The 15268-nt window shown below is 47.7% G+C and overlaps 1 long non-coding RNA gene across 1 annotated transcript; it reads left to right on the top strand.

Annotated features, from left to right (window-relative positions):
• Positions 1-12523: 12523 nt before the first annotated feature.
• On the top strand, positions 12524-14974 carry LOC121107172. The gene is made up of 2 exons (XR_005840830.2): positions 12524-12691; positions 14694-14974. It is a non-coding gene; the product is annotated as an uncharacterized LOC121107172 (long non-coding RNA).
• The last annotated feature ends 294 nt before the right edge of the window (positions 14975-15268 follow it).

Here is a 15268-nt window from a genome sequence, read left to right as displayed (position 1 = left end):
TAACCCTAACCCTAACCCTAACCCTAACCCTAACCCTAACCCTAACCCTAACCCTAACCCTAACCCTAACCCTAACCCTAACCCTAACCCTAACCCTAACCCTAACCCTAACCCTAACCCTAACCCTAACCCTAACCCTAACCCTAACCCTAACCCTAACCCTAACCCTAACCCTAACCCTAACCCTAACCCTAACCCTAACCCTAACCCTAACCCTAACCCTAACCCTAACCCTAACCCTAACCCTAACCCTAACCCTAACCCTAACCCTAACCCTAACCCTAACCCTAACCCTAACCCTAACCCTAACCCTAACCCTAACCCTAACCCTAACCCTAACCCTAACCCTAACCCTAACCCTAACCCTAACCCTAACCCTAACCCTAACCCTAACCCTAACCCTAACCCTAACCCTAACCCTAACCCTAACCCTAACCCTAACCCTAACCCTAACCCTAACCCTAACCCTAACCCTAACCCTAACCCTAACCCTAACCCTAACCCTAACCCTAACCCTAACCCTAACCCTAACCCTAACCCTAACCCTAACCCTAACCCTAACCCTAACCCTAACCCTAACCCTAACCCTAACCCTAACCCTAACCCTAACCCTAACCCTAACCCTAACCCTAACCCTAACCCTAACCCTAACCCTAACCCTAACCCTAACCCTAACCCTAACCCTAACCCTAACCCTAACCCTAACCCTAACCCTAACCCTAACCCTAACCCTAACCCTAACCCTAACCCTAACCCTAACCCTAACCCTAACCCTAACCCTAACCCTAACCCTAACCCTAACCCTAACCCTAACCCTAACCCTAACCCTAACCCTAACCCTAACCCTAACCCTAACCCTAACCCTAACCCTAACCCTAACCCTAACCCTAACCCTAACCCTAACCCTAACCCTAACCCTAACCCTAACCCTAACCCTAACCCTAACCCTAACCCTAACCCTAACCCTAACCCTAACCCTAACCCTAACCCTAACCCTAACCCTAACCCTAACCCTAACCCTAACCCTAACCCTAACCCTAACCCTAACCCTAACCCTAACCCTAACCCTAACCCTAACCCTAACCCTAACCCTAACCCTAACCCTAACCCTAACCCTAACCCTAACCCTAACCCTAACCCTAACCCTAACCCTAACCCTAACCCTAACCCTAACCCTAACCCTAACCCTAACCCTAACCCTAACCCTAACCCTAACCCTAACCCTAACCCTAACCCTAACCCTAACCCTAACCCTAACCCTAACCCTAACCCTAACCCTAACCCTAACCCTAACCCTAACCCTAACCCTAACCCTAACCCTAACCCTAACCCTAACCCTAACCCTAACCCTAACCCTAACCCTAACCCTAACCCTAACCCTAACCCTAACCCTAACCCTAACCCTAACCCTAACCCTAACCCTAACCCTAACCCTAACCCTAACCCTAACCCTAACCCTAACCCTAACCCTAACCCTAACCCTAACCCTAACCCTAACCCTAACCCTAACCCTAACCCTAACCCTAACCCTAACCCTAACCCTAACCCTAACCCTAACCCTAACCCTAACCCTAACCCTAACCCTAACCCTAACCCTAACCCTAACCCTAACCCTAACCCTAACCCTAACCCTAACCCTAACCCTAACCCTAACCCTAACCCTAACCCTAACCCTAACCCTAACCCTAACCCTAACCCTAACCCTAACCCTAACCCTAACCCTAACCCTAACCCTAACCCTAACCCTAACCCTAACCCTAACCCTAACCCTAACCCTAACCCTAACCCTAACCCTAACCCTAACCCTAACCCTAACCCTAACCCTAACCCTAACCCTAACCCTAACCCTAACCCTAACCCTAACCCTAACCCTAACCCTAACCCTAACCCTAACCCTAACCCTAACCCTAACCCTAACCCTAACCCTAACCCTAACCCTAACCCTAACCCTAACCCTAACCCTAACCCTAACCCTAACCCTAACCCTAACCCTAACCCTAACCCTAACCCTAACCCTAACCCTAACCCTAACCCTAACCCTAACCCTAACCCTAACCCTAACCCTAACCCTAACCCTAACCCTAACCCTAACCCTAACCCTAACCCTAACCCTAACCCTAACCCTAACCCTAACCCTAACCCTAACCCTAACCCTAACCCTAACCCTAACCCTAACCCTAACCCTAACCCTAACCCTAACCCTAACCCTAACCCTAACCCTAACCCTAACCCTAACCCTAACCCTAACCCTAACCCTAACCCTAACCCTAACCCTAACCCTAACCCTAACCCTAACCCTAACCCTAACCCTAACCCTAACCCTAACCCTAACCCTAACCCTAACCCTAACCCTAACCCTAACCCTAACCCTAACCCTAACCCTAACCCTAACCCTAACCCTAACCCTAACCCTAACCCTAACCCTAACCCTAACCCTAACCCTAACCCTAACCCTAACCCTAACCCTAACCCTAACCCTAACCCTAACCCTAACCCTAACCCTAACCCTAACCCTAACCCTAACCCTAACCCTAACCCTAACCCTAACCCTAACCCTAACCCTAACCCTAACCCTAACCCTAACCCTAACCCTAACCCTAACCCTAACCCTAACCCTAACCCTAACCCTAACCCTAACCCTAACCCTAACCCTAACCCTAACCCTAACCCTAACCCTAACCCTAACCCTAACCCTAACCCTAACCCTAACCCTAACCCTAACCCTAACCCTAACCCTAACCCTAACCCTAACCCTAACCCTAACCCTAACCCTAACCCTAACCCTAACCCTAACCCTAACCCTAACCCTAACCCTAACCCTAACCCTAACCCTAACCCTAACCCTAACCCTAACCCTAACCCTAACCCTAACCCTAACCCTAACCCTAACCCTAACCCTAACCCTAACCCTAACCCTAACCCTAACCCTAACCCTAACCCTAACCCTAACCCTAACCCTAACCCTAACCCTAACCCTAACCCTAACCCTAACCCTAACCCTAACCCTAACCCTAACCCTAACCCTAACCCTAACCCTAACCCTAACCCTAACCCTAACCCTAACCCTAACCCTAACCCTAACCCTAACCCTAACCCTAACCCTAACCCTAACCCTAACCCTAACCCTAACCCTAACCCTAACCCTAACCCTAACCCTAACCCTAACCCTAACCCTAACCCTAACCCTAACCCTAACCCTAACCCTAACCCTAACCCTAACCCTAACCCTAACCCTAACCCTAACCCTAACCCTAACCCTAACCCTAACCCTAACCCTAACCCTAACCCTAACCCTACCCTAACCCTAACCCTACCCTAACCCTAACCCTAACCCTAACCCTAACCCTAACCCTAACCCTAACCCTAACCCTAACCCTAACCCTAACCCTAACCCTAACCCTAACCCTAACCCTAACCCTAACCCTAACCCTAACCCTAACCCTAACCCTAACCCTAACCCTAACCCTAACCCTAACCCTAACCCTAACCCTAACCCTAACCCTAACCCTAACCCTAACCCTAACCCTAACCCTAACCCTAACCCTAATCGCCTAACGCCTACAACCCTAACGCCTACAACCCTAACGCCTAACGCCTACAACCCTAACGCCTAACGCCTACAACCCTAACGCCTAACGCCTACAACCCTAACCCTAACGCCTACAACCCTTCTATTCTTGTATTCCAGGCACCTACCTGTTGTGCTTACCTTGTGATGTAATCCATATTGTAGTAGAAAACATGCAAATGTACAATTACTATAAGATGCCTACTGGTTTCTAACAACACCAAGTATTGCTAATACGCTTATTTTCTTTAACACAATCAGAGGCAAAGTAGAATACATTTCCACACAGCGCAGGGTCATAGTTTACAACAACTAGCAGGATATGCCCAGAATGCAGAAATATTTAGTGCCAGGTCATGTACAGTCGCTTTGTTGATGAAGTTCAATGTGAATATAATCTCAAAACAGGAATGTGAGGCACACTGTATGTGTTGTAACTGTTGACTCCAAAATACATCAACAAGAAGGCGCAACAGATACAGGTTCAAAATACATTCTGAGATAATGTAACAATGCACAGTGTACAAAAAGCTAACAGAGGTCCAAACATGCTTTTCAAGTACACAACATGCAAATATTCATTCCACATCAACAAATGCTGTACAGATGCAGGACACAGATTGAAAATACAATCCAAAGCACAGCTCACAATTGTAGGAAACCCATTAAATTCAGGTCAACAAATACCTTTCTAACACATGTTTCTGTGTAAAAATGCAACTCTAAAATATCACATTGAAGCCTATTTAACAGTTTGTCTTGTTTCTATGGTATTTTTGCCTGGTAGTAAAAAATACATAGTCAGTATATATCCAAAAAAATCCTTTACATGCTCCAATACATATTATGTACATACAGCAAAATTACAAAATCTCATAACCACAGTAAACATAGGAAAACATGCTATACAACAAAGAATCCACAAAAATTTAAAAAAAAAAAAAAAAAAGCCCAATACTGCTCATATAGAACACACAACTAAAATCCAGGAAAGCACAGATCTCAGCCAGCACAGGAAGGAACTCCACTCCAAACCCGAAACACAAAGAGAAAAAAATAAATGCCAAAGTAACAATATAACACAAGCTCATATCTACAAGCAAACTTCAACTTCGGAAAGCCAAAATCCAATACCCGCGCTGAAATCAGCGCAACAGACAGACCGGCCAAAAATCGGCACGAGTCTCAGAGTGGCCGGCAAGGAGCGCAAAAGGCCTCCATCCGACGGCCGTGCGTCGGTTACGGGGTTGGGTTAGCCCTGCGCTAGAGACAAACAAAGCAAAGCTAACCCAACCCCTTAAGCGAGGCCAAGCTAAACTCAACTTCGGAAAGCCAAAATCCAATACCCGCGCTGAAATCAGCGCAACAGACAGACCGGCCAAAAATCGGCACGAGTCTCAGAGTGGCCGGCAAGGAGCGCAAAAGGCCTCCATCCGACGGCCGTGCGTCGGTTACGGGGTTGGGTTAGCCCTGCGCTAGAGACAAAGCAAAGCTAACCCAACCCCTTAAGCGAGGCCAAGCTAAACTCAACTTCGGAAAGCCAAAATCCAATACCCGCGCTGAAATCAGCGCAACAGACAGACCGGCCAAAAATCGGCACGAGTCTCAGAGTGGCCGGCAAGGAGCGCAAAAGGCCTCCATCCGACGGCCGTGCGTCGGTTACGGGGTTGGGTTAGCCCTGCGCTAGAGACAAACAAAGCAAAGCTAACCCAACCCCTTAAGCGAGGCCAAGCTAAACTCAACTTCGGAAAGCCAAAATCCAATACCCGCGCTGAAATCAGCGCAACAGACAGACCGGCCAAAAATCGGCACGAGTCTCAGAGTGGCCGGCAAGGAGCGCAAAAGGCCTCCATCCGACGGCCGTGCGACGGTTACGGGGTTGGGTTAGCCCTGCGCTAGAGACAAAGCAAAGCTAACCCAACCCCGTAAGCGAGGCCAAGCTAAACTCAACTTCGGAAAGCCAAAATCCAATACCCGCGCTGAAATCAGCGCAACAGACAGACCGGCCAAAAATCGGCACGAGTCTCAGAGTGGCCGGCAAGGAGCGCAAAAGGCCTCCATCCGACGGCCGTGCGTCGGTTATGGGGTTGGGTTAGCCCTGCGCTAGAGACAAACAAAGCAAAGCTAACCCAACCCCGTAAGCGAGGCCAAGCTAAACTCAACTTCGGAAAGCCAAAATCCAATACCCGCGCTGAAATCAGCGCAACAGACAGACCGGCCAAAAATCGGCACGAGTCTCAGAGTGGCCGGCAAGGAGCGCAAAAGGCCTCCATCCGATGGCCGTGCGTCGGTTACGGGGTTGGGTTAGCCCTGCGCTAGAGACAAAGCAAAGCAAAGCTAACCCAACCCCTTAAGCGAGGCCAAGCTAAACTCAACTTCGGAAAGCCAAAATCCAATACCCGCGCTGAAATCAGCGCAACAGACAGACCGGCCAAAAATCGGCACGAGTCTCAGAGTGGCCGGCAAGGAGCGCAAAAGGCCTCCATCCGACGGCCGTGCGTCAGTTACGGGGTTGGGTTAGCCCTGCGCTAGAGACAAACAAAGCAAAGCTAACCCAACCCCGTAAGCGAGGCCAAGCTAAACTCAACTTCGGAAAGCCAAAATCCAATACCCGCGCTGAAATCAGCGCAACAGACAGACCGGCCAAAAATCGGCACGAGTCTCAGAGTGGCCGGCAAGGAGCGCACAAGGCCTCCATCCGACGGCCGTGCGTCGGTTATGGGGTTGGGTTAGCCCTGCGCTAGAGACAAACAAAGCAAAGCTAACCCAACCCCGTAAGCGAGGCCAAGCTAAACTCAACTTCGGAAAGCCAAAATCCAATACCCGCGCTGAAATCAGCGCAACAGACAGACCGGCCAAAAATCGGCACGAGTCTCAGAGTGGCCGGCAAGGAGCGCAAAAGGCCTCCATCCGACAGCCGTGCGTCGGTTACGGGGTTGGGTTAGCCCTGCGCTAGAGACAAACAAAGCAAAGCTAACCCAACCCCTTAAGCGAGGCCAAGCTAAACTCAACTTCGGAAAGCCAAAATCCAATACCCGCGCTGAAATCAGCGCAACAGACAGACCGGCCAAAAATCGGCACGAGTCTCAGAGTGGCCGGCAAGGAGCGCAAAAGGCCTCCATCCGACGGCCGTGCGTCGGTTACGGGGTTGGGTTAGCCCTGCGCTAGAGACAAAGCAAAGCTAACCCAACCCCGTAAGCGAGGCCAAGCTAAACTCAACTTCGGAAAGCCAAAATCCAATACCCGCGCTGAAATCAGCGCAACAGACAGACCGGCCAAAAATCGGCACGAGTCTCAGAGTGGCCGGCAAGGAGCGCAAAAGGCCTCCATCCGACAGCCGTGCGTCGGTTACGGGGTTGGGTTAGCCCTGCGCTAGAGACAAACAAAGCAAAGCTAACCCAACCCCTTAAGCGAGGCCAAGCTAAACTCAACTTCGGAAAGCCAAAATCCAATACCCGCGCTGAAATCAGCGCAACAGACAGACCGGCCAAAAATCGGCACGAGTCTCAGAGTGGCCGGCAAGGAGCGCAAAAGGCCTCCATCCGACGGCCGTGCGTCGGTTATGGGGTTGGGTTAGCCCTGCGCTAGAGACAAAGCAAAGCTAACCCAACCCCGTAAGCGAGGCCAAGCTAAACTCAACTTCGGAAAGCCAAAATCCAATACCCGCGCTGAAATCAGCGCAACAGACAGACCGGCCAAAAATCGGCACGAGTCTCAGAGTGGCCGGCAAGGAGCGCAAAAGGCCTCCATCCGACGGCCGTGCGTCGGTTACGGGGTTGGGTTAGCCCTGCGCTAGAGGCAAAGCAAAGCTAACCCAACCCCGTAAGCGAGGCCAAGCGAAACTCAACTTCGGAAAGCCAAAATCCAATACCCGCGCTGAAATCAGCGCAACAGACAGACCGGCCAAAAATCGGCACTGTTCTAGGATTATTACCCCAAAAAATCAAAACATGTTAGCATCAACCCCAGAGATGAAATTACAAAATACAGTCAACATGACTCTACATGGCACATGAAGCCACACTTAATGTATGTGAATAGTAAAAGCTGCTGGGGGTACGAGTTAATGCTCAGCTGTACAAGAGCTGAAAATGGGCCCAGGTGGCAAACAGGGCCAAACGCATCCTGGCCAGCATGGCAAACACTGTGGCCACCAGGAGCGGGGAGGTAATAACTTGCTGTACTCACAACTGGTGAGACTGCACCTGTACTGCTCTGTTCAGTTTCAGGCCCCTTGCTGCAACAAAGACGTATGTGACCCTGAACATCTCCCAGTGATGGCAACAAAACTTGTGATGGGTCAGAACTACAAGTCTTATAAGGAGCATCTGAAAGACATACAATTATTCAGTCCAGAAAACAGGAGTCCCACAGAGAACTTCATCGTACTCCACAACAGACTGCGCAGATGTTGTGAGCGGAAGCTTGGAGGAAGTTTGGCCTCTTCACACAAGCAACAAACAAGACCCAAGGAAATGCCACAAATCCTACCAGAGTGCATTTAAAATATGCAGAAGGAAAAACTCCATCTGTCAAAGCTGGGTCAAGAGCTGCAATGCCCTGCCAACTGGAGTCACTGTCCCTGGCACTGTTTGAGAGGCATCAGTATGAGGAGCTAGGAGAAATGGGTTAGCAGCCTGTGGTAGCAACAGAAATGGAAGGACGGGGTCAAATAGAGGATCTTGCAGATCCCTTCCAGCCCTGGGATTCTATGTTTCTATGACACAACACCACAAGCAACACAAAGGGTTTAGCACATTTATTGTCCACGCTCTCCAGAAGAAGATGGCAGCTTCACTATAAAAATGGAAGAGACACAACCAAGTGTTAAGAGTACAGATGAAACAACTCAAACACAGCTACTGACCAAAACCAACACCTATAACACAGATCCAAAGCACGATCAGTACTGAAGACCTATGAGAACGCAAGAGAAAACACACAAGCTAAGACAAGATGCTATGGCATAATCAAAACAAGCAACAATTCACGCAACAGCAATAAGATCATGCACAATAACAAAGACAAGTAGCATCACCACACACACACGCAAAGACTGCAAAATACAAAACCAGACACCCGATGCTCCAAAAAAGCCAACCGCTACACTACACAAAACAATTGAAGATAAGCAACTCAAAGAATAGAAAAATATAATTACACAAATCACAGCAAGAAGAACATGACCAAAAAAAAAGACAATAACATGAGGAAGAAGGAAGACTGAGAGCAAAGGCAGTGAAGTCACAGATCCAGAAACTGATTCAACAACTGGGACTGACACTCACACATAAATAAACACATTACATGTGTTAGTAAGAAAACTTACTGAGTCCATCAAGAAACCTAGAACACCATCCGCTACAAATCCACACATACTAACAGCAAAAGTTGAAGGTAACCCCAAAGAAGACAAGACAGACTGCCAAGCCCAACAAACAGATGCAACAACTCAAGTGATGATTATTTCAAGTAAGTTTTTTACTACTCATTCTACAACACCTTCTAAGCATACAGCTGTTCATAAGAACCAAATCTACTGAACCTTTAAGATTATACTGCCAACTTAGTTCAATAATCAGAACAGCACCTAGCATTACAAATAGCATAACCCTTCAAGATCAACACCAATTAACTGTAAAGAAAAGCAATTAGAATGACATTCACAACAATTACATTGAAGTCAAAGACACATCCCCAACACATCCGATCCCAGCAATGAAGGCAACAACCACAGAAGACAAAAGCCCTGCATGAAAACAAAGACAAAAACAGGCACAGCTAATTGCGTAACAAGACACACACAAGATAAACGCAATAGAAAGACAAGCGAGCAAAAAGTCAAAGACGAGGGCAAAAGAAACCGCTAGCAGAAAGAAAAGAACAAGGCCCAGAAACAGCAAAGACCGACACAATTCATGCAAATTAATAAACCAAGGGAAAGCAAAACCGAAACAGAATAGAAAACAAAGACAAAAAAACCACCATGGGAGATCAAAAACCAAGCTAAGAACACAGCACAACATACACAAACAAAAAGCAATTACCAAACACAGAAAAACCAGTAAAAAAGAAAAACCACAGAAAGGTAACACTAAAACTGGCAAAAAAAACCTAACAAGAACAGTAAAGAAACCCAAGAGCCAAAATTAATGAAAATACCTAGACCAAACCAATTAAATAATGAAAACAACCCCCCCCCCCCAAAAAAAAGCTATAACAAACGCAAACAACAGCCACTATAAGTAAACCCATAGCTAGAAACAAAAAGAAGCCTATGAAAGCCTACAAGAAAAAATGGACAAAAGACACAGTAAAATACAAACAAACAAAAACAAGCAATCACACACACACCACCACCACCACATGCAAGACACAACAATAACAGCCATACAAAGCAAATGCAAATGGAAAAAGAACAAAACCCACCAACCACAAACAAAAATCCCAACAAAGTAAAGTTACCACACGGGCACAAACACAACACAAAGACAAAACACCAATAAAACTTGAAACAAAACCAACGAGAAGCCCCACAAAAACAGAACACAAAAGCCAATGTGACAATGAAGCTAACATGCAGGAAAAGCAAAGGCAAAAGCATGAGGAACCAAAAAAAATAAGAAACACGCAAAGAAAGCAAAAATACATCCAAAAAGCAAGGAAAGCACCCACAGAAAGTTAATGCAAAAGCAAAAACGGGGCCCGCAAAACATGAAGGCAATGACTAAAACAAGCAAAAAACCAAGGAGAAACTAAACCAAAGGCAAAGCCAAAAGCAAAACACAACACCTAACAGAACAAAACAAATACAACACAAACAGCATGACAAAACAAATGGAAACCACTCACACAACACTCAGAGAAAACAAATGACAAACAGCACAGAAAATCAAAAGAAGAAAACCCATGGGAAACCTAACCACAAACCTAACGACACCAACAGAGAACAAAAATCTACAAGTAATGGAAAAAACACCAGACAGGAACTAAAAGGGAAAACAAACTAAGAAAACACCCACAGAAAATCAAAAACCAGCAAAGCACCTGCAGAAGGCAAAAACCAAAGCACCCCCAAAAAGCTAAAAAACAAACACAGCACTACAGAAACCTTAAAGAAAAGCAGAGGCGACGCAGAGTAGAACACCAAAGCAAACCCAAACCAAATGCAAAAATGGTCACAATGCACAGCACAACACAAAACCAAACTGAATGCAAAACCCAGGGAAAAGCAAGACCAAAGAAAGAAAACCAAAACCAAACGCGAAGGCAAACCAAACATGCAGCAGAAGCAAAGAACAACTGAAACATAAGAAAAACACTCACACAGTGCTAAAACAAACTCAAAACACCACCGAAGAATAACGAAATCCAACACCGAGGCAAAGAGAACACCCAGGAAAAACTGAACCAAAAGGTAAAGGACAACACACAAGGAAATCCAGAGCTAACACAAAGGAGAAAACAGAAATGCCCAGAGAATACAAAAGAAAAGGTAAAATGATACAACAACTGAAACACAAAGGCAAAAAAAGACAAAACCGAACAGAAGACCCAAACAAAACTAAAACAAACGCTAATAAAAAGGCAAACAAAACTGCCACAGAAAGCCAATACAAAGGTAAAGGGAACAGGAACAAAAAAAATCAGGAAGAAAACAAACAGAAAAAGACCCAAACCTGTAAACAACCCCCAAACGCAACAAAGATTCCAGGAAACACTTAACAAGGCCACACTACCCAACAGGAAAAAACTCAACTACAGACAATGCACTTAGCTCTTTGGATGACCACCTTCAACTCAAAGTAAGCATTCAAGCCTCTCAAGGACACAAACCTTTCTGTTTCTTCCCACATATCTGAAAAGCTGCAAACTTCACAGTGGGCTTCTTAACCCACACAGAAATGCCACACTTCTGAACGACCACTTGTCCAACACAAAAAATGTTAACAACAGAACCCAGCACATTTAAGCTTGCCCCTCTTCCACGAATACACCCTGTACAGCTCCAATCTGAAAACAACATCCCTACTTCCAAGCCCAAAAAGCTGCTGACTACTCAACTCACTGCAGTGATGCAGACATCAACAATCAAGACATGTTGCTGATCTATATCAACTCAACAACCTTATGTCTACTTAAAAACAATCGCCACCCTCTTGTAAAAGAAACCAGGAGCACATCACAAGCCTCTGGCAACACGTACCTCACAAACTCCAGTCTGCAACCCACCTGTTGAAACTACAAACCAACAGACAGCGCTCCCGCTTCACCTGACAAACTGAAGAATGCCGTACTGCCAGGGAGAACAAGATATCCTGGAAAGAAAGAAAACAGGAAAAACAGTCAGAGTAAAATAACAGCAATAAATAAATAAACCAAACAATACAAAGGGAGAAGTGCAAGCACCAAAAACCACACCAGCGTGCAAAAAGCCCAGTGCATCAAGACTCCACAACAAAACATAATACACAAATTAGGAGAAACATCACAACAGCTACTAAAGACTCATGTTCTGAGGCTATTAAGCTCACTCACCTGAGCGCTGTAGCAGCCGCTCCTGGGGACCCGCTCCAGCAAAGTCCTGCGGAGCAGCTCCGGCAGGGACCGCTCCGGCAGGGACCGCTCCGGCAGGGACCGCTCCGGCAGGGACCGCTCCGGCAGGGACCGCTCCGGCAGGGACCGCTCCGGCAGGGACCGCTCCGGCAGGGACCGCTCCGGCAGGGACCCCCGGGGCAGCTCCAGCAACGAACCGAGAAAAGGGAAATCCAAAACAACCCTACCTGACACTGGAGGAGGACCCCACACCACCGACCGGGAACGGGAGCCGCCGACGGACTGAACTCCCTCGGCTGAAACGCGGCTTTTGAATGCGGGCGAAGGGGCGGAGCCAATGACGTCACAAACGGAAGGCGGGGCAGACGACCCGAAAGGGCGGCCGGGGGTGGGGCCGGCGTGCAGAGACATGCCCGTACGGGACACGGCGATACAGTTTAAAGGGGCCAAACGATGAGACAACAGCGGGCGGGGGACCAACGGCGGGGGGGAAGCACTGACGGAGACGAGAGGGAGTGTCAACTGCGGGGGGACCAGAGGAGAGGGGAGCTGCGGCAACGCCTACAGGTGCGATGGCAAGAACGCTGACAGCGGCGCCACAAAGATGGCAGGGGTGCGGGGATGGTGGGTGGGAGTGGCTGGACGGCTGGAGGGCAGCAAAAGACCGAGGACCCACCACGACGACGATCGGCAGCTGATGCCAACAGGGGCAGGGTACCGTTCCAGGACTTTCAAAAGACACGATGAAAAAACTGTTGGTCAACCCCACCACAACTTGCCACTGTGAACAACACCAATGTCAAAGCTCTGTGGTGTATTCCAAGCACAAAGCAAAACTCCTACACATGTCCACTGCCTTCAAAGACCTAAAATATTGGCATTATACTCTAGGATATCCCAAACACTGCCATAAACACTCAGTACTCTCTACAGACATAACAACAACACCAGGTTCAGCAAGCATTGGCTGCCAGACCGCAAAACACTCACAGACCTGCTCATTATTCTCCATGGCACATAAAGCCTGTGCACTATGCTGAACATTGCTACCACAACCCTCACTTAACTCTAAAATACCCAAACATTGTGCCACACCCACTGGCCACGTTGGGCAGCCTCGCTAACAGACATGGTACCCTAGAGATGTCCCAGGTCAAGCACTGCAAACCTTAAGAAAATAGTCACAGCCTCAAACAAACCCACAAGATCTACTAGCTGGGGACCCCACTCACAGGATAGCTGTTGAAACTCGATGACGTGTCAAATCCCTTTCAAGCTTGAACAATCCAGGATTCTAAGATGCAATAATTCTGCCTGTAGTCTACCTAGACTTCAGCAAAACCTCTGACAAGGTCTCCCACGATATGCTCCTGCAGAAACAGGCTGCCCGTGGCCTGCACGGGCGTACTCTTCTTGGAGTAAGGAACATGCTACACAACCGTGCCTCACAGATAGTACTTAATGGAGTTAACTCCAGCTGGTGACCTGTTACAACTGCTGATCCCCAGGGGCTGGTACTGAGGCCCATCGTGTTTAATGTCTTTACTGAGGACCTACATGAGGAGACTGAATATAGCCTGAGTGTACAGATAACACCAACTTCAGAGGTAGTACAGATCTGCCTGACAGTAAGGAGGCCCTTCAGACAGATCTAGATAAGCTGCATTGCTGGGCTGAATAGAATGCGATGACATTCAACGAGGCCAAGTGCCGGATCCTGAACTTTGGCCGCAATCACCCCATACAGCTCTATACGCTTCGATCAGATTGGCTACATAACTGCGAAGACAAAATGGACCTGCAGGCGATGCCTGATGCTCGCCTGAACGTGAGCAGACAGTGTGCCTGGGAGGCAAACAGGGCCAATGCCATTATGGCCTGCATGAGAAATAGTGTGGTGATCAGGAGCGGGGACAACCTGCGCCAGGGAAGGTTCAGGCTGCATGTTAGCAAATACTACTTCTCTGAAAGGGTGGTCAGTCACTGGAATGGGCTGCCCGGAGAGGTGATGGAGTCACCAACTCTGGAGGTGTTCAACGAACACTGGGACGTTGTGTTGCGGGACATGGTTTAATGAGAACTATTGGTGATGGCTGGATGGTTGGACTGGGTGATCCTGCGGGTCTTTTCCAACCTTGGTGATTCTATGATTCTGCGATAAACATACCCCAGTGCTGCTGAGGTGACACCTGAACCGCAGTGTTCGCTACTTGGAACCTTGTTCCAAGAAAGACACTGAGGCCCTGGAACGTGTCCACAAAAGGGCAATGACACTGGTGAGGGATCCATAGCACAGATTTTAGGAGGAGCAACTAAGGGAGCTGCAAAATGCAGCATCTGGTGCACAGACTCAGACATCAACGATTCAAATAATTTAATACAATTTCTCACATAACTTACATACATTCACAAGTTTCCTTTTTCAGGTTTCTCCTGCACCTTTACAAGTTTCTCCTGCACCTGCACATATCAACACAGTATTCTACAAATGCTCCTGAACTGTGTATGTGGGCGCTTGTCCAGGCACAGCCGTGAGCCACTTCTCTTCTTTTTTTGTCTTCTTCTACAGGTCGTTCGTTTGCATACTTTTTACGTTGTTCCACAGCTGCTGCTCTGAATAGATGCTCTTGTATTCCCACACTGATTGTTTACTCTCAAGAAGAGGATGCTCAGGACACACTGCACCACACTCTACAGGCTCCCTGAAGTTAGGTTGTGATGAGGAGGGCTTTGGCCTCTGCTACCAGGAAACAAACAGTAATACAGGAAACAGCCACAAATTTCACCATGTCAGATTTCATTATGCCTAAGTAAAAATGTATTCTGTCACAGAGCAGTCATGCACAGGAATGGCCTGCCGGAGGAGCTGCTGAACTCTCCGTCCAAGGTAGTGTTCAATAGACAGCTAGACGACATACTACAAGATATGGCTTAGTACCACATGGTAGTAATGCGGATGGCAGCACAATTGAACTATATACTCTTGTAGATCCTTCCAAACCTTGTGATTCCATAATGATACAATTCTATACATACTCTAACACAAAACCACAAAGCCACAAAACATCACGGATCGAAAAGCACCTTCGCAGAACATCTAGTCCAATGCCTGAGATGGAGCAGGAACACCTAGAGCGGGTCACA

Source organism: Gallus gallus, chromosome 18 (assembly GCF_016699485.2).
Source record: "Gallus gallus isolate bGalGal1 chromosome 18, bGalGal1.mat.broiler.GRCg7b, whole genome shotgun sequence".
Lineage (NCBI taxonomy): Eukaryota > Metazoa > Chordata > Aves > Galliformes > Phasianidae > Gallus > Gallus gallus.
The sequence above is the reverse complement of the archived record's forward strand: the minus strand, read 5'-3'. Positions and strand labels throughout refer to the sequence as shown.